This window comes from Canis lupus, chromosome 38 (assembly GCF_048164855.1).
Source record: "Canis lupus baileyi chromosome 38, mCanLup2.hap1, whole genome shotgun sequence".
Classification (NCBI taxonomy): Eukaryota; Metazoa; Chordata; class Mammalia; order Carnivora; family Canidae; genus Canis; species Canis lupus.
Window position 1 is genome coordinate 20,251,025 of NC_132875.1, and position 18,806 is coordinate 20,269,830.

An 18,806-nucleotide genomic window follows, 5' to 3' on the forward strand; every position below is an offset into this window, starting at 1 on the left:
GAGAATCAGAAAAAGAGGATAAAAGTGATAGAAAGTTATATGTCCAGGACAAGTGATTTTTGTTATTGCTTGTTGTCATTATATTTTAGATAAAATCCAGGGCTACTCAACTTTCAGTTAAGACTGTGGCTATCACTAATGAAACATGCCTTGCTAGAGAAATATTTAAAACAATATCATTCCAAAGGGGGCTCCAACTTTGGAGTTTTTGACAAAAAGAGAAAGGAATTGGAGTATTATGACACAAAAAAACCCAAAGTCTATCGAGTACAGATTTACCAGTGGGTGTTTTTTCCTTCCTAGACATTGCAGGGGTAAAATTTATTAAGCTCAAATTCAGTTTAAATGAATGATGATAAAGGATTATTGAAAAAAAATAGGATGTTTTTGTTTTGTGCTGTTTGGTTTTATAAAGTTCAGCTTTCATTTGTGCAGTTTGCCTCCTCTAAAGGTTTCAAATGATGTCTTAAATTTTAACTTATGAGATCCTGAATTTGGGATTTGGTTGCAGTTTTTTGCAGAGGGATATTTAGTTTCCATTTTCATCTACTCTTTAGAAACTCATCTGAAAGAGAGAAACAGTAATCACACAATTATATATATATATAAAAGTAAAATAAAGATTTTACTTTTTATTTATTCACGAGACACACACAGAGAGAGAGAGAGAGGGAGAGGCACAGAGAGAGAGAGAGAGAGGCAGAGACACAGGCAGAGGGAGAAGCAGGCTCCATGCAGGGAGCCCGACGTGGGACTCGATCCAGGATCTCCAGGATCACGCCCTGTGAAGGCGGCGCTAAACCGCTGAGCCACCCAGGCTGCCTCAATTATATATATATTTTTACATAATAGTTCCATGGCTGGAATTTTGCTGTGAAAAATTCTCATCTCATAATGTGTGCTGGTATTTACGTATCTTCTTCTATGGCTTGTTTCTGAAGCATAAAGTGTTACAATTATGGTTTATTTAGGTGTAGCACTGCAGGAAATAATAACATCACTTTTAGTATTTAAAATATTAATTTTAATAAAAAGTCCTAGTACAGTTGAAATTGCTGAATTAAGCAACCAGGTTTCCTGATGCTAAATTTGCTTTCTTGAAAGGTTAGGGACATTTAGAAGTGCCAGCAGTTGTTCAGGGCACAAAGATACCATAAATCTCTTCTAAAGTGTGGCTTAGTACTCTGAAAAAAAGCATATATTCTCAAAGTCCAATACTTTCCTGATGAAATTTATATTCTGGTGAGAACAGAGCTAGTAAGCTTCTCAAGTCTTTTTATTGTGCTAAATGTAGGGAAAATGTTACCACAAGAAAGAACAAACAAAACAGCCTCATATTCAACATACAGACCAGTGAAGTAGAGGTGATGCCTGTCACATAAATAATCTGGCTCCCTGTCCACACAGGGCCTCAGGGTTGCAGATTGAGATATGGTTAAATTCTGGGATCTGTTTGTAGTATTTGCACATACTTGAAGGAGTGTGACTCTGGTGAGATTGGCTCATATTAGCCAAATTCACAGAAGACTGACCTGCTGGCCAAATGACAAATCATTAATATATAACGAAAAATGTAAAATGACAAATCATTAATGTATAAAGAGAAATTAACACTCAAGGAAAGTGTCACATTCATTTCCCTTAATCAGAACAGATACTCCCATGAGAAAAATCTTCATGAAAAGCACAAAAAAAGTGATAGTTGAGTAAGGGTAGCAATTAGCACTTGAGGCCAGAGGTGTCTGTATCTGCTGAGTAGGGCTGTCCTAACAGACAAGGCTGCAGACGCAATTAAACATTTTTCCTCTTTGAGTTTTACCTTTTTAAAGATACTCCGCTTACTGTACCCTTTCTGTTTACATAGTCTTATTTTAGACAGGGCATATTATAATAAATTAAGAGGAGCCAAATTTGGTTAATTAAAATCTTACACAGAATCTCAATGTATTGAATGGCTGATCAAAGCAACACCAAAATGGATGAAATGCACGTGAAGTCCACTCTTCCTCTACCTCACAAGCCCTCCCACCCCCACCTCTACCTATTTTGGCCTCTAGAGAACTCTGGAGTTCTGTAAACCAAGGTTGGAAGCTTCTGGATTAAAGATAAGCAGTATCCTCTAGTGGTCAGTGCTAGAATCTTATTTGGCTAGCATTTAAAACCAGTGTTCCTTTGTTTATAAAATAATGACATTTTCCTGTACCATTTGGATGAGCTTGTTTATGTTTTAGTAAAAACAACTCTCAAATTTCAGTGATATGTAATCAAAAAAGCTTCTCCTTCATATTCATGTTTCTCACAATTTCCCTACATTATTTTTGTCCTTCCTCAGGACTCATCCACTCTCTGGACATCACTAGAAATTTTGAAGGGGGAAAGAGAGGCTCTAGGAACTTCCACCCAGAAGGAACGTAGCTTAGGTCCGCTCACATGGCAGTGGCCACAGACACAAGGCTAAGGTTGATGTCAAGTGTGCTGGCTAGTGGAATATCATTGCAGGGAATAGAACTTGTAATCATACACTACCTAATACTAACCTTTATCTTGTGATAAAGATAAAGACCACCCTGAGAGGTGGTCAAGGAAACTACATTTACTACCATTTCCTTGTACCGTTTTGGTAAAATGTGACATTTACTGTGTTTATTCTTAATTTGATGCTGGACATAGAAGGAGGGGTTTGTGGCCAATTTGGAATGTTTCCCTGCAGTACAGTTTTATTATCTTTCGGTAACGGTCCAACAAAATAGGAGTGGAATGGACACAGGCCTAGCAATATTAGAAAGAAGACTTTAACTACTATTAGAGGAAACATTGAATAATTAATTTTCAAATTAAGAGAGGGCTTCAAGCTTAAACTAAAAGAAAACATTGCATGATAGCATAAAATGTTAACTGACATTACCAAATAGAGATAATTTTCATGTAAAAAAGAAGGAAAGTGGAAAAAGTTTTAAGAAGCTAATTCATGTTTCAGCTGCTCCCGAGTTAGGACGCTGAAGATGTGTTTTGTTTTGGGTGATTTTATATTTTGGTTTTTGTTTTGCACTACCAAAAATTTGTGGTCATTATGCTACTAGAGGTAAATTATTAAAAAAAAAATCTTGTTTTATACCCTATGACCAACTTATAGCTTCCTATTAAAGAAAGATAGTTTGGAATCGATTGTTCTTCTTCAGAAATAGAGTCTCTACAATTTATTTTTGCCCTGTAAATTCAAGATAAGTTCTAGTTCAAAGTCTGAAGATTTAGGTTAAGCTTGAAGCCTTCTCTTAATTTGAAAATTAATTATTTTTCAACTTCTACAACTTGCACAGTTTAAAAAATTTATAGAGTATATTTTTAAAATGGATTCCAGTATAATCTATAAATATTCAATATATTTGAGAGGAATGACAAGAATATGCTGGATGTGAGAAGATACCTTTAGATTTCTAGTTTCTGTTTAGTATATAGAAAACTAAAAAGGATGTCACTCCTACCAATCACCGAGAAAAAAAAAAAAAACATGATCTGAAAATGCCACACTTTTCTGGAGTCCATTTAAAAACTAAGGTTACTCAGCCCAATAAAGACACACTGAAAGAATCTTAGGGAACACACTTAATGGTGGAAGACTGAATGTTTTCCCCTGGTACAAATAAGAAGTCAAGTATAGGGGCACCTGGGTGACTCAGTGTTGAGCGTCTGCCTTCAGCTCAGGTCATGATCCCAAGGTCTTGGGATCAAGTCCCACATCAGGCTCACCACAGGAAGTCTGCTTCTCCCTCTTCCTGGGTCTCTGCATTTTTCTGTGTGTCTCTCATGAGTAAATAAATAAAATCTTTTAAAAAAAGAAAAGAAGTCAAGTATATTCACTCCCATTACTCTCATTCAGTATTTTTACTGAAGTTTTAACTGGTGCAATTAGGCAAAGGACCAAAGGATCTCTGAAAATTATCCAACACTATACATTCATCTTGGTCCTTGGCACTCCATGGGGAAGATGGAAAATAAACATTACAGAAAGGTCTAAAGAATTCCAGAGTGGAAATATAGTGCCCATAGTTCTATGCTACACCTCCTAAGTGTAAGCATAGAAATTATCAATCTTGAAAGAAACCTGAGTTCCACATGACATGTGAAGAGTAGAGCCATATTAGATGAGAACTGTGTCTAGGCAGGTGTATTTGTGAGCAGCCTCAGATGCAGTACATGTTAAGGAATCAAACAAGGTGAGGCACAGCAGAGCTGAGGCCAGTGAGGAAAGAGACACACGTGGTTATTGATATTACTGGAATCTTGAATATTCCACTTCTCCCTTTAGGTTTAGAGTAAGATTCTATTTCATCACTATTTTGTGCCCAGATGGGGCCATGGGGCTACCTCTGGCCAATGAGCTGTGGGTGAAAAGGATGTGTTTCATGTGTAGAAAGAGGACTTGGTTACCAGTGTGAGGCTCTCCAGAGTACTTGTTTTCCTCTGCCTTGACTAACAGCAACACTCAGATAGTGACTTCTCCATTATCCTGGGTACCTGAGAAAGGATAATGACAGTGTTAAGCAGAATTCCAGGGACACCCTTGATATATAAGTATATATAAATATATATTACGAATATATTTAAGTAGTATAAGTAAAAATGAAACCATTGAGATTTTGAAGTTGTGTGTAACTCCAAGTATCCTAGCTAAACTTGACCTAGAAAGCAGCAAAAGCACTAATTTCAGGACAACATGTACCCCTAAACACATAATTCATACCTGGGATGTAATAATAGAGAAATAATTCCCAAACTCTTATTTTTATTTTTTTCCAAACTCTAAGTTTAAATGAAAGGAGACTAGATTGTTGGGCAGGATATCACTAAAGTTGTTAGATTTTAGAAATACAAGTTTAGGGATCCCTGGGTGGCGCAGCGGTTTGGCGCCTGTCTTTGGCCCAGGGTGCGATCCTGGAGACCCGGGATCGAATCCCACGTCGGGCTCCCGGTGCATGGAGCCTGCTTCTCCCTCTGCCTGTGTCTCTGCCTCTCTCTCTCTCTCACTGTGTGCTTATCATAAATAATAAAATAAAATAAAATAAAATAAAATAAAATAAAATAAAATAAATAAAATAAAATAAATACAAGTTTACTTATGAATATATATAATTAAAATAATGAATAATGAATTAAAAATACCAATTCTTTGTAATATCAGAAGTCATGAGTATGTACATATATGCTTTTAGGTTTTCCAAAAAAACTGGTTTGGGACCATTCTGTGACAAATATTGTTGTATTATTCTTCTCACTCTACATATTTCTTGTGACTCTCATACCTTATATCTGAAGTCATGTTTACCAAATGCTAAGTAACTTTCTTGATAGTGAGATTTATTTACTTTTTCTTTTTTTGTTGTTTATTTACTTTTTCTTAAGATTTATTTTTTCATTTTGAGAGGGGGTTGGGGGCAGAAGGAGAGAGAATCTCAAGCAGATTCCACATTGAGTGCAGAGCCAGAGGCAGATATGGGCCTCAGTCTCACAATCCTGAGATCATAACCTAAGCAGAAATCAAGAGTCAGACACTTAACCAACTGAGCCACCCAGGCACCCTGATAGTGAAATTTAAAATGATACTTTATTCTTTGGATTTTTACCTGTCATATGGGTTTATTTTTACCCTCAAAATAAGCATTTATCATTATTATAAAAATTCTAACACTATAATTTTAAAATGTCACTCATAATCCAATATGAAGAGTTTTTCTCTAGTAGAAAGTTGAATGTCCTTATCCAAAACCCATAATCATAAAGGTTAAGCAAAATTAGTAACTGCATTTGTATTTACAAGATGTCAAACAATTATTCACAAGTAAGCTAATTTTAGCATCTTTGTACTATGTTGAGATTAATCCCTTTCTTAAATATGTTGTATAGATTGATTGTTATTTGTCAGCTGATTGTGCAATTGTACACTTTAATCACTTGTTCTTTATTGAAGGAAGAGTTGGAAATGAGCTTTTGAGAAGTCTGAATTTAGTTTAGAGATACTAAGTTTTACCCGTGACATTAGAATTTTTTAAAGAAATTGTCATGCCTCTCTGCACCGAAAACAAGTTTACATTAATTAGTTGAATAAGGCCAAATTAAAACTAACCTATTATCTTCAAACTTGCCAAGAAACTAGATCTTGATTGTTCTCACCACAAAAAAGACATGATAATTATGTGAGATATTAGCTAATCATGCTATGATGCTAATCACATTGCATGATATAAATGTATTAAATCAATCAACAAGTCACACACCTTAAATTTACATAATACTCTATATGTCAGTTATAGCTCAAATAGAAAAACACAGGAAATGTAACACACACACACACACACACACACACACAGAGTTCATCCACAACGCCATTCACCTACTGCTTCTAAATAGTTCCAAAACTTTGCCATCATGCCAAAATAAAACCTCATACCCATTAAACAGTTATTCCCCATTTACCTTCCCACTCTGGACGCTGATACTTACCACCCATCTGCTTTTCTGTCTCTGTGTATTTACATATTCCGGATGTTTCATATAAATGGAATCTTATATATATGTGACTTTTTGTATCTTGCCTCTTCAACTTAGCATAATGTTTTCTAGATTAATCCATGTTTTTGCTTGAAGCAGTATTTAATTCTTTTAATGACTGAATAACATTCCATTCTGTGTCCGTCCATTCATTGACCTGTGGGTTGTTTCCACACTGACATTTTGGCTTGTGAATAGTGCTGCTGTGAGCATCAATGTACAAGCATTTCTTTGAGCCATTGTTTTTAGGGCTTTGGGTTGTATTGCTAGGTGTAGATTTGCTGGGATCATATGGTAATTCTATGTTTAAGTTTTTGAGGAATCGCCAAATGACTTTTGATAGCAGCAGAACCATTTTTCATTCCTGCTAGCAGGTGCACAGGATCCCTATTTTCCCACATCCTTGCCAACACCTGTTATTTTCCATTCTTTTGATTATAGCCATCTTCGTGGGTGTTTTACCTGCAAGTTTTACTTTACCATCTCATCTTTTAGCTCTTATTTTGTAAATTCCATCTTTTCTTGGGAGCAAAAAGTAGGCACTATGAAAAATCATGTTCCTTATGGTGATTTTTCTCCAAAGTACTTTCTTCTTCTTAGAGTTGTTTAGAATCTTCTTTAAAGTTGTCACTTCCACAGATACTCCTTAATGAGTTTTGCAATCACTCATTTATACTCAAGCATAGCATTTGCTGAAGAAAAATATCCATATCCTGCTTTGTGGACAACTATTACAAATGTTTTGAGACATAGTTAATTCCAGACTTTGTCAATGAAAATTATTAGGAAAGTAATACACTGAGAAAACTAGGGAGAGAATATCTGCTATAGGCTGTCCCAAAGGGACAATTTATACATACATAATTTAGTCAATGTGGTGAAGCTAGCATTCCAAGAATTATCTTCATATATCAATATTTTTTTCCTTCTGATCAGCCCAGTCCAAGAATATACAATGACATTGATATTCATTGGTGAATGCCATATTAGGCATGTGGGAGACTCAGTATTAAGGGCAAGCCAGGTCCCTAGGGCAAGCCAATTCCTGCTTGGTTTCTGTATTTGCAGTTGCTCTTGTACTCTTTGCATAACTAATTATGAAAGCTCTGGATCTGCAGCAGCAGAAGGCAGCTCATGTGCCTTTGTCCCCACTCTTTGCTCTATTTTTTGCATTCTTTTTTAAAATTTTAATTCCAGTATAATTAACATACAGTGTGTTATATTAGTTTCAGGTGTACTATACAGTGATTCAACACTTATTGAATCATATTATTCAGTGCTCATCACGATACCTGTACTCTTTATTCCCTTCACCTATTTTATTCAACACCCGCCCCCTTTCCACATCCCCTCTGGTAAACTTCAGTCCAGTTCTCTATGGTCAAGAGTCTGTTTTTTGGCTTGCCCTTTTTTTTTTTTTTTTTGCTTTGTTCATTTGTTTTGTTTTTTAAATTCCATATATGAGTGAAATCATATGGTATTTGTCTTTCTCGGACTTATTTCACTTAGCATTATACCCTCTGGATTGATCCATATTGTTACAAATAGCAAGATTTCATTCTTTTTTGTGGCTAAGTAATATTCTATTGTAAATATATACCATGCTTTATCCACTCATCTTTCGGTGGACACTTGGATTGCTTCCATTATTTAGTTATTGTAAATAATGCTGCAACAAACATAAGAGTGCGTGTATCTTTTCAAATTACTGTTTTCATAATCTTTGGATAAATATCCAGTGATAGAATTCCTGTCTCATATGATAATTCTATTTTTAATTTTTTGAGGAACCTCCATACTGTTTTTTCACAGTAGGTACCAATTTGTGTTCCAATAACAGTGCATTAGTGCTCCTTTTCCTCCACATACTCACTAACACTTGTTTCCTCTGTTTCTGATTTTAGTCTTTTGAAAAGGTTTGAGGTGATATCTCATTGTTGCTTAGATTTGGATTTCCCAGATGGTGAGTGATGTTGAGCATCGTCATGTGTCTGGTTGTCGTTTATATGTCTTTTTTTTAGAGAAATGTATTTTCGTGTCTTCTGCCCATTTTTTAGTTGGGTTATTTGATTTGGGGATGTTGAGTTGTATAAGTTTTTTTTTATATTTTGGATACTAACCTTTTATCATATTTGTTTTCATTAAACATACATATGAGACTATCACTATTAAAGCATTTGTATGAGAATTGAGGGAGCATAATGTATGTGCAATATTTAGGACAGTACCTAATAAATTGCACATACTAAAATAATATTAGTTATAATACTAATGCTTATAATCCCTACAGTGTTATAAATCACCTATGGTTAATGTTATCTATATTCCAAATTTAAAACATAGTACATTGATTATCACAATATATGGCTTTAAAAATTTAACACAATACAAAATTATATTCCCAAATATGTGTGTGTCTATGTGTATGTCTGTGTGTCCTGTCTGCCATGACAGTGATAGAAGTGTAAAGTATTAACTGGCGTTTAGTTTCCAGATTCCCCTATTGAATCACAACTTATTTTCCCAAAGTCATATAGATAGTTTGAAGTTTTTAAAAAGCTGACAAGTAAGAGGACTATGAGGGTTTGCAGTTTTATAGTTTTACAAAATGTACTTCATTGATCCGTTGGGGACAGTTGCAGCAGGAAGGTGATGAGAGTGGTTGGAATCCACTTAGGAAGGCTGTATGCATGTTAGGGACAAGAGGCCTAGATTGGTAATCAGGAGGCTCTGGAATGAATACCAAATCTGCCACTTTATAAATCACAAATTTTGGGTCTTATAGGCATCTTAAGCTCCAACTTCCTCACTTTGACTTAAGGGGAAAAAATGCTTGCTTTATGAGACTTTTGAACAAAAAGCAAACTTAAAATACATGACATTTATAAGGATACACATATTTTGAGGAGTCAACATATGTTGACTCTATTTTTAATATCAAAAACAGGTCAACTGGACCCTGATTTTAGTAGTTGGGTATCCTGTTTTACTTCAATTTTTTATTGTTTATATAACAAAGCATGCTTCTTTAAAAAAAAAATCAATGCCAGTTATTTATAGTTACATAAAACACCTATCTCTTAAAAAAAAATTGATCTTCCCCACTTTCTCTAATATTAACCAACAATTTAGATGGAAGTTTTTGATTACTGATTCAGTCTCATTACTCATTATTGGTTGGTTTAGATTTATTTCTTCATGAATCAGTCTTGGTAGGTTGTAAAAGAATAAAATATTTAGGGATAAACTTAACTAAAGAGGTAAGAGATTTGTATGCCAAACACTTCAAAATACCAAAGATACCCCATGTTCATGGATTGGAAGACTTAATATTGTTAAAATGTCCATACTACTCAAAGGAAACTACAGATTCAGTGCATATCTCCATCAAAATCCCAACGGCTTTTTTTTTACAAATATATTTTAAAAATCCTAAAATTTATAGAGAATTCCAAAGACCTGGAATAACCAAAGCAATCTTAATAAGCAAAACTAGAGGCATTAGATTTCCTGACTTAAAAATATATCAGAGTTACAATAGTTTTAAAAATATGGTACTGACATAAGGACAGACATACAGACCACTGGAATAGAACAGAGAGCCCAGAAATAAACCCACACATACATTATCAACTCATCTTTGACAAGGATGTCAATACACAGAGTGAGGAAAGGACAATTTTTTTCAACACATGATGAAGGATTCAAGAATATTTACATGCAAAAGAATGAAGTTAGACTCTTAATTTACATTTTACACAAAATCTAATAAAAATAGATTACAGATTTAAATGTAAAACTCGATTTCTAGAAAGAATCACCAGGAAAATTTCTTGACACTGGTTTGGCAATGATTTCTTGGATATGTCGTCAAAAACAATAATAGTAAAAATAGATAAATGGGACTACTTTAAAATGAAAGCTTTTGCACAATAAATGCAACAGCAACAGAATGCAAGGTAATCTACAAAATGGGAGAAAATATTTGCAAGCTGTTTATCTGATAAGGACTTAATACTTATATAAGAAACTTCTACAATGTGACAGCAAAATAAATAAATAAATAAATGATAAATAAATAAATAAATAAATAAATATCCAAAACACCTAATAAAATATGGGCAAAATACCTGTATAGATATTTCTACCAAAAAAAAAGACTTACAAATGGCTGCAAGTATATGAAAAGATGCTCAACATCACTCAGGGAAATGCAAATCAAAGCCATAATGAAATATCATCATACACCTGTTAGAATGGCTGTTACACAAAAATATATATAATAAATGTTAGTGAGGATGTACAGAGATTTGAATACTTGTACATTGTGGTGAGAATGTAAAATTGTGCAATTATTATGGAATATAATATGGAGAGGTTCTTCAAAAAATTAAAGATAGAACTGTCATATGACCCAGCAATGACACTTTTAGGTATTTACACAGAATAATTGAAATCAGGATCTCAAAGTAATATCTGTACTTCCTTGTTCATTGCAGGAAACAACCTAAATATTCATCAACAGATGAATGGATAAAGAATATGTCATATATACATACAGTGGCATATTAGCCTTTAAAAAAAGGAAAATTCTTTCATTTAAGAAACAGGGATGAATTTGGAAAACATTATGTTAAGTAAAACAAGCCTGTCTCAGAAGGACAAATACTGCATTATTTCACTTTTATGAGCTATCTACTATAGCCACATTCATAGACTAGAAAACAGAATAATAGTAGCCAGAGATTCGGTTAGGGCAGGGGATATGAGGAGTTGTGTTCATGGGTATAAAATTTCAGTTATGCAATATGAATAAATTATAGGGGTCTCCTGTACAATATGTACTTCTAGCTAACAACACGGTATTGTGCACTTAAAAATTTAAGAGGTTAGATCTCTTGTTAAGTGCTCTTATCTCACACACACAAAGGGACATATGGAAACCTTTAAAGATAGATAGATGGAGGTGATAATATGTTTATTACCTTGATTATGGTGATGGTTTCCTGGATGTATGCAAATGTTCAATTTCATCAAACTGTATTCTTTAAATATGTGCAGGGTTTTTGTAAATCAATTATGGTTCAATAAAAGTATTTTGAAAATCTGAACAAATGGAACTTTGGTGGCCAGATAAAATCACAAGTTTGAATCCTTCCAATTTTGTAAATAGCATGTGAAAAACAAGGTAAAACCAATGTACTTGCAGTGAAACAAATATATTCTTGGCTATTATACTTTAAGGAAAAAAAGGTAAAATTTAATGCCACATACACAGTAGTTACAGTCGTATGTTTGCTCTTATTTTTTATACTTTCAGTTGCAAACAAGGAACAAGGAAAAGGCTAACTTGTATGGGAAAAAAAAGTCATAAAATGCCAAGGGATGATTATTTTAAGAAAGAGGGATATCATTACTAGAGTTCACATTCTTAATCTCAAATAGCATTAGAATCTATAAATCTTTAAGGATCTTGAAACCAAACCTCACTCAAAAGCACCATTTTTAAACAAATTTGAGGCCTAGGAAGTTGTTTTTACAACCTTGGCAACTCCTCAGAAGCAAATTTTGACCACTAATCCAGGTTTTCAGGTTCTATTTCCAATTCCACAGATTGTATTATCAACTATGAAAATATTCTGAATCGAATCACACAATATTTGTTAGCATTAAAGGAATGTGATTCTTTTACCAAGTTAATAGATCACAACTTATTGATACCTGCTCCTTTAGTTAAAAAAATGCCTCTATTAAGAAATCAATTTATAATGGAAACTTATACAATACCTATGGTTTCCATTTATTATTTAATGCATAAATGTTTCTCATTATTTTGATGTTATTTCTTAAGTTTCTGCAACATAAAATGTAGCAAACCATGCAATGGATTGACAACATAAAAGCACATGAGAATAGACATTCATTAGTTTAAATTTTGATTCCATGCCTAAATTTTAATAAATGCACATTATTGAAATAGCCAGTAGCTAGATTAATTATTCAGAATAACAGAATTCCAAATTGTCCCTAAAATAAATCAATCCACCTATGCAAATGTAAAAGCTCTTGAGATAAGCTCTATGTGCTGTTTCTTTGAGAAAATTAGAGAAGTTCCTTTCCCACAGTAATATGTGATCGACTTGAGAATATAAATATATATAGTTATATATATGTATATATATATATATATATATGAGTGTTTTATATATATATAACACTCTGAAGCAGACACAAAGCACTCCAATGAATATTCAAAGCATTCTGAGTGTTAGTATTAGAGAAATAGTGGCCTTTGTTACTATAAAATAAAAATTCTGAAACTGAATAACCTTTGAGGTTTTAATTTCCATCATAATCATTTAGTTCTATTATAGATATTTCTATTGAAAACCATTCAACATTTTATATTAGCAACCACATTGCCCTGATGTTGTTCCATTTTACTCAGAACCTCTGAAATCTCACACCTTACCAAGAATTGAGATGATCTAGAGTGCATGATACATTTCTTGGTCTCTTTCGATTCCCGCAGAGAGAACCAGAATGCACAATTGCTGATTAAGAGCTCAGGACTGTTTCAGGTACAAAACTACATGTCCAAATTAATGGTGTTAAGATTACTATTTTGTTTTAGAATAATAGTCATAAGCCTAAAACTATACATTGTCCATGACTTCAAATATTAAAACACATACCCCACAGAATTATTGAAGCCATCAGTGAGGAAGTAATTTTTCACACCAAAACAAAATAATAAATAAACAGCTTCAGATTTATCTGAATTGCCATTTTATCAAAAGTAAATTAAAACTCAGATCATTGGTAACTGAGGTCTTCCAGAGCAAGATTATATATATATATATATATATATATATATATATATATATATATATATATATTATACTGTAGTGTATTACATATATATATCGCTATATATTACTGAAATACAGAGAGTGACTGCATTGTAGTTAATAAATCAAAAGTTGTTCAAAAGTTGTTTACTTTTAAAAAGATGTCAAAAATAAAACTTGTCAAAATATTCTTAAGTCAATGTTCAAACTCTGAAGAATTAAATGGTAAATTTTTTTAAATTGGTAAAATGTGACCTGTCATCATTCTAGTTTTATCTTAATTACAGAATAATAAGGATTTTTTGGTCAGATGATAGGTCATAGCGTCTAAATGATCAGGGCGCAAAAAGAACTAAACTTCTATTATATAAGGAAATAGATATCTAATCATGAAATGGGCAAAAGACATGAACAGAAATCTCACAGAGGAAGACCTAGACATGGCCAACAAGCACGTGAGAAAATGCTCTGCATCACTTGCCATCAGGGAAATACAAATCAAAACCACAATGAGATACCACCTCACACCAGTGACAATGGGGAAAATTAACAAGGCAGGAAACCACAAATGTTAGAGAGGATGCGGAGAAAGGGGAACCCTCTTACACTGTTGGTGGGAATGTGAACTGGTGCAGTCACTCTGGAAAACTGTGGAGGTTCCTCAAAGAGTTAAAAATATACCTGCCCTACGACCCAGCAATTGCACTGCTGGGGATTTACCCCAAAGATACAGATGCAATGAAACACCTGCACCCCGATGTTTATAGCAGCAATGGCCACGATAGCCAAACTGTGGAAGGAGCCTCGGTGTCCAACGAAAGATGATGGATAAAGAAGATGTGGTCTATGTATACAATGGGATATTCCTCAGCCATTAGAAACGACAAGTACCCACCATTTGATTCAACGTGGATGGAACTGGAGGGTATGATGCTGAGTGAAGTGAGTCAATCGGAGAAGGACAAACATTATATGGTCTCATTCATTTGGGGAATATAAATAATAGTGAAAGGGAATAGAAGGGAAGGGAGAAGAAATGGGTAGGAAATATCAGAAAGGGAGACAAAACATGAAGACTCCTAACTCTGGGAAACGAACTAGGGGTGGTGGAAGGGGAGGAGGGCAGGGGGTGGGGGTGAATGGGTGACGGGCACTGAGGGGGGGCACTTGACGGGATGAGCACTGGGTGTTATTCTGTATGTTGGCAAATTGAACACCAATAAAAAATAATTTATTATTAAAAATAAAAAATATTATTATTAAATATTATTATTAAAAAATAAATACTAAATTCTGAATAGAAAAAATCTTACATACTGGAGGTGTAAATTTTAATACGTTCATTATCTAGTCTCTTGTATAGATTTATATTAATTTAAAATTGTAATATATAATTTGCTTATAATTTTCCAGAATATGAAATTGTTTTATTATTCCTATTTTCTATATAAGCATTGTTAACATAGGATTGTTATTTTATTCTATTTGCTATTCTATGCTTTTATCAATACACAAACATGTTTTCATAAGTGATAACTGAAATACAATATTTTTAATTCTAAATATCAGAATGGACTCACATACATGTCTTTGGAATCTAAATATGTAAATGAATTTCAGGAGAAAGAATTGCCCTGTTATCTCCTCCTGTCCTTTTATAATTATATTTACTTTTTTTTTTTAAGATTTTATTTATTTATTTATTTGTTAGAGACAGCAAGAGAGCACAAGCAGGGGGAGAGTCTGAGGGTGAGGGAGAAACAAGCTTCCGCTGAGCAGGGAGCCTGACATGGAGCTCACCCTGGGATCATGACCTGAGCCAAAGGCAGATGCTTAACTGACTGAGCCACCCAGGTGCCCCTCTTTTTATAATTATTATAAATGCTAAGCTTTTGTCACTCTGGTTAAGAAATGGAAACAGTAATAATTGTTCAGATCAGTTGGAATTTTGAATTTTGTTACCAAAAAATTAGAGATTGCTAGAGTTTTTTAAATATTATTGGGGCACATATCTCACTGCCTACCTAAATACCTATTATTTCTTATAATGCTTATGAATTGAAAATTTAAGGTGTCGATGTCAGTGATAATAATAATAATAATAAATAATAATAATAATAATAATAATAATAATAATAATAATCTACCACTGGTTATAAGAATAAAGTTGCCTACAAGAAGATGGGTGGCAAATATTTATAGGTAATTTTCTACAAAGCATAAAATACGTAGTTGGTTGGATAAATAGGTTGGAACAGAGGAATTTAAAGCAAACAAAAAAATTCTCAGTATTTAATAATTATACATAACCTTTTTTATATGTCAATAGTATAAGTAACTTATAAAGCCTAATAAAACAAAGACACATTAATTCACCTGCAGTTTAAGTAGTAGATCATAATTGATTTACCTACCCATTTTGGGGTATGATTTTCCTGACCCATCTTCCTCAAACACCTCAAAACTATCGCACACCTGAACAGTAATGTGTTTATCAGCTTTATGCCTTGTTAGGCTAGTTCTCTACATATGCATATGCACCTGGATTATATTAATTTAGTTCTGATGGGTTTTGGATTGTTTTTTATTTAATTTCTTATTGCTTAGGCTATCTGAAGTGATATCCTAAAACCTAATCATCTTTAGATGAGTTTTTTACTCTCTTATAGTACCTTTCTCAGCTCTGTCCCATGTTATCACTTATAATGTAGTTCAATACATTTTCACTCTTGCTGAATATCCTTCTCTGTGACTATTTTAAATTTAATTAATCAATAAAATCATTTGCTTTTGTGAAAACTGCTGCTATAAGTTCTCTTGTCCATATCATCTGCTAAATATACACAGGAGTTTCTTTAGGGTAAGCACTTAGGGGGGGAAATGGCTAACTCATGGTAGTGTATATATATATATATATTTTTCATACTGGTACAAACAATTGCTATGAATTATATATATTATATATATACATATATATATATATAAGTTTTAAATATAATCACAAATTGTTTTGCAAGATAGTCATCTGGTTTATATTCCACAAGCCATATACATATTTATGTTACTCCACAGTCTACCAAAATTTGGTATTGTCTAAATGAGCATAAAATGTCATCACATTTTGGTGTTAATTTATAGATCTTTGATTATTCATCCTCAGTTTAACAGGAAAATTAGTCAACAGCACTTACTAACTGGATCCAAAGAACATCTTAAATTATCTTTAAAAATATTTTTAAATGATTTTGTAAGTATTTTTCCAACAGTAGTAAACAACATTCTTAGAATTTTTTTTTAAAGATTTTATTTATTTATTTATTTATTTATTTATTTATTTATTTATTTATTTGTGAGAGTTACAGAGAGAGAGGCAGAGACACAGGCAGAGAGAGAGGCAGAGAGAGAGAAGCAGGCTCCATGTAGGGAGCCTGACATGGAACTCAACCCTAGGTCTCCAGGACCCCACCCTGGACCGAAGGCAGGCACCAGACCTCTGAGCCTCCCAGGCATCCCTCTTAGAATTTTTAATAGAAATTTAAGCATAGCAAAACCAAATTTTTAATTCATGTTTTCCCGGTTTTGAAGGCCAATTTCATACTGGTCCAACTAATTGCTATGAATATTAGTCCAATATTTTTAAAATTTCTACCCCATTTATTTCCTTTCAATGAACTTTTTGTACATTCCTGCCTTCAACATTTGTCTACTTACAACTGCATCAATTAAATAATAATCATAAAAAATAAAAGTATGTCACATCTTCAGCAAAATGGAATAATCTAAGTACTTGTCACAAAAGTTAAGTTGTATAGTCCTTGCTGTTCAATGATTAAGTATGAGACACCTTAATTCCCTTTGTCTTTATAAATACTTATTTATGGGCTAATTCTTGTTTATTTTTAAAAAAAATCCAATTAGTTAGTCATCAACTGAAGACTAATAAATCTTGTTTACAAAGTCAAATTCACCATGATCATTAGCATCTAGATTGCCACTATGGGTCTCTTTTCATTCATCTTCTGATTCATTACATAATTTTAAAACTTCTGTTAATTTTCTTCTTAATGTCAATATGGGATGAAGATGAAGAAAAAATAAAAATTCTGAAGAGTGTCCAATGAAAACCAAAATAAAATAAATAATTAAAAAGCTAAATATATAAACTCTTCATTTCTCTGTCAAGATGATGTACTATAGTGAGCAACGCAATAAGGAAAATGAAAGATGATTTAATAGCAATGAGCAATTTCACTCCTATACTATCTGCTTAGATGTTTCCATCATTCTTCCATTTGCTGTTTTTAAAGTCCCAAAGAGCATAAATTGGAAGTAATTATGAGTAATGAAATAATTCTTAGGTTGATGAAAGAAATGTTTCAAGATACAGAAAAATGAAATCTGAATCTATAGATCAATTTCAGGAAGACTAATATTTTTATGATTATGAGTTTTCCCGATGGTGGTTTGTCATGTTTTCTTAATGTTGCTCAGTGAAGTTTTATAAACTTCTCTATAGGGCAGCCGGGATGGCTCAGCGGTTTAGCACCACCTTCAACCCAGGGCCTGATTCTGGAGACCCGGGATAGAGTCCCACATCAGGCTCCCTGCATAGAGCCTGCTTCTCCCTCTGCCTGTGTCTCTGCCTCTCTCTCTCTCTCTCTCTTTCGCTCTCTATCTCTCATCAATAAATAAATAAAATCTTTAAAAATAAATAAATAAATAAACTTCTCTGTAAAAGTCTTACATAGCTATTGTTACATTCATTCTTAGGTAAATTATTTTATTATATTTACATTATAATCGTATCAACTATAATTGATGTCTCTTTAAAAAGTCATGTTTTTAAATATTTGTGGTCCCTAGTTAAACATTTATTTTTTATATATAGTTCTTAATATAAATATACCTAACTAAGCCCTTTTACTTTTTTTAAAGCATCCTTATGTGTATTCTATTGATTTTTCTATCTCCTATGTTATGTTTTGGTTCTTATATATATATTTTTTTGGTTCTTATATTTTTAATCTTGATATTTCCAATACAATACTATTAATGATTCAACATTACAGCAGAATATTGACTAGATTTATGGTAGATAAGGAAATTCCCTATTCTCCCTAGTTGTTAGATAGCTTCTATCATTATAAGGTTTGCTTTTCCTTAAATTGCTCTTTCCATACTTACTTAGGTTGATCTATTATTTTTACACCAATTTTATTTATGTATTAATTAATTATTAATTACTTGCTTTTCTGTCATAGACATAATGTTGTTGTGATCTATTACTTTTTTTTTCCCTCTTGGATCTAGTTTTCCAATAGGCAAAGATTAACGGATAATTCTAAAGCTTTTCCATTCTTCTTCTGCATTTGAGTCTCTGCCCAAACACAAGTGATGTTGGCTGACTTC

The 18,806-nt window shown here is 33.1% G+C and overlaps 1 long non-coding RNA gene across 5 annotated transcripts in view; it reads right to left on the reverse strand.

Annotated features, from left to right (window-relative positions):
* Positions 1-263: 263 nt before the first annotated feature.
* Positions 264-18,806, reverse strand: part of LOC140626657 (uncharacterized) — a 65,789-nt gene continuing 47,246 nt past the window's right edge. For 3 of the 5 annotated variants that reach the window (XR_012025706.1, XR_012025708.1, XR_012025705.1), the window contains 2 exons: positions 4,429-4,515; positions 266-565 (listed from right to left, as the gene is read on the reverse strand). This is a non-coding gene — a long non-coding RNA (uncharacterized lncRNA). Of the gene's footprint in view, positions 566-4,428; positions 4,516-18,806 lie in introns of all 5 variants that reach the window. The other 2 variants (XR_012025707.1, XR_012025709.1) reach the window with 1 other exon arrangement.